Genomic DNA, 2,110 nt, shown 5'->3' with positions numbered 1-2,110 from the left:
AAAAAAAAAAAAAAAAAAAGACATAAAGGGGATTGTGTTCTTCCTAGATTTGTACCAGTGCGCGCACAACAAATGTATGGCCACTGAAAGCCACTTGCTGGTGCATCTTTTGGACTTATATTTCTAGGAAACCATGTGGTGTGTGAGGGGCTTTCTCCAGACTCTTTTTTTTTTTCTTTTTTGAGCTGGAGTCTCACTCTGTCACCCAGACTAGAGTGCAGTGGCCGCTCCGGCCACCGCAGCCTCACCTGCTGGGCTCCAGCGATCCTTCCGCCTCAGCTTCCGAGTAGCCGGAATTACAGGCACGCGCTACCACGCCTGGCTGAATTTTTGATTTATTGTAGAGATGAGGTCTTGCTGCCCAGGCAGGTCTCGAACCCGTGGGCTCAGGCAATCCACTCGCCTCAGCCTCCCAAAGGCGCGGGATTACAGGCTGAGCTACCGAGCCCGGCTTCTCCAGACTCTTAAGGAGGCCCAGGGCCGGCAGGGAGAACCACAATCTAAGTCCAGCATTGGAGTCTCATGAAGTGTGTACTCAGGCATCTTGGAGCAGGCATTTTGTGGTGAGATGTTGATTTTCTGACACTCGAATGCCGAGAAGCCCGCGCCATTCGTCTGCCAGTGGTGCCGTCCCGGGCTGTCCATGCCAGTTTGATTTCTCTCAGTTTCACGCTCAGGACAAGGTGATCTGGAATGATGCATAGACCCAATCAGTTTTGTTTCCAGAGTAGCACTGACCGTGAGCTCTAGGGAGCAGAGGTAACCTGCTAGGCCTGGGTTTGGCGGACGGCACGCCAGCTTCTGCCACCTGTGCAATGCCGAGAGGCAAACAGAAAATGACTTAACATGAGCGGACTGAATTGGAGGAAGAGTGCGAGGCCTGGGAGATAGGCAGCAGTCGGGCCAACCGGGAGACCCCGGTCAGGCTATCAGGGAGACCCCAGTCAGGCTGTCCCAGGAGACCCTAGTAGGGTCATCAGGGAGACCCCAGTTGGGCCACCAGGGAGACCCCAGTTGGGCTGTCCCAGGAAACCTGTTGGGCCGTCACAGAGATCCTAGTTGGGCTGTCCCAGGAGACCCATTGGGTCACCAGGGAGACTCCAGTTGGGTCGTCCCAGGAGACCCCAGTTGGGCCATCAGGGAGACCCCACTGGGCCACCAGGGAGACCCCAGTCGGGCTGTCCCGGGAAACCGTAGCCATCGTGCGGAACTGGGGCCCCCTCGCCGACATGTGTCGAGCGTCTGTCCTGTTGTGCTCTGTCAGGGTTACAGTTAATAAACTCAGTCTGGGAGCCAGTATTAATACTGTAATTTAATAAACTGTCCAGCAGAGGTCTCTGAACTTCACAGTTTACAATCAGAACATTTCAAATAAAACTAACCCTGATTCTTCGCATGATGGAAATGTCCTCCTACTGAGCATGGCTGGGTTTTAGATGAACTGTATTTCACACGTAACAGGATAAACTCTGTATTCATGCCCCAAGATGCTCAAGACGTGTTCAGGTTCTGTTTCCCCACCTAGATAGAAGCCGTGTCACTGTCGATTTGGCCCCATAAAGAGAAACAGACAGACGTGAAACACAGACGACGGAGCAGCCGCTGGCAGCTGACACCTGCCACATCGCGGGCGCCGAAGTTGCTTTTCCTTGCCCCCACACAGCCACGTCCGTGCCTGAACCGAGCAGCTGGCTGTGTCACTTGGTTTATGAGAGCACGAGTGACTGCACCGCGGAGATGCACTTCCTTTTGTGCAAGAGCAGGAACTTGCATGAATAAGAGTCCATGTCTGTGTTTTGTGTTGGCAGCGATGAGATCTACATTGCCCCTTCAGGAGTGCAGAAGGAACGCATCCAGGTATAGCAGAGGGCTCCTTCTCTACTGAAGGGCAATTAATTTTGAAAGGAAGCGTTAGGTGCGAAGGGTGGTCATGCTGGGACCATTTAAATAACGAATAAACGTTGGTTGGATGACTGTCAGATGTTGCCATAGGACTAGTGTGTGCTTTGGACTCTTTCGGTCCGTAAAGGGCAAAAGTGATCATGCCCTCTTAAATCACAATCGTGACTGTCACTCTGCAGCCTCATGACACTTTTTTTTTTTTTTTTTT

At 52.4% G+C, this 2,110-nt stretch overlaps 1 protein-coding gene across 2 annotated transcripts in view; it reads left to right on the top strand.

Annotated features, from left to right (window-relative positions):
* APIP (APAF1 interacting protein) overlaps positions 1-2,110 on the top strand; it is a 10,525-nt gene that overhangs the window by 2,258 nt on the left and 6,157 nt on the right. The window contains exon 2 of one of the 2 annotated variants that reach the window (XM_021711498.1): positions 1,809-1,857. The exons of the other annotated variant lie outside the window; for it this stretch is intronic. The gene's annotated coding sequence lies outside the window, so the exon portion shown is untranslated. The remainder of the gene's footprint in view (positions 1-1,808; positions 1,858-2,110) is intronic. 2 annotated transcript variants of the gene reach the window in all.

The sequence above is a fragment of the Carlito syrichta genome, unplaced genomic scaffold (genome assembly GCF_000164805.1).
Source record: "Carlito syrichta isolate Samal-C Ts95f unplaced genomic scaffold, Tarsius_syrichta-2.0.1 Scaffold84601, whole genome shotgun sequence".
Classification (NCBI taxonomy): Eukaryota; Metazoa; Chordata; class Mammalia; order Primates; family Tarsiidae; genus Carlito; species Carlito syrichta.
Note: the sequence above shows the minus strand (reverse complement) of the source record. Positions and strands in the feature narration are given on the sequence as shown.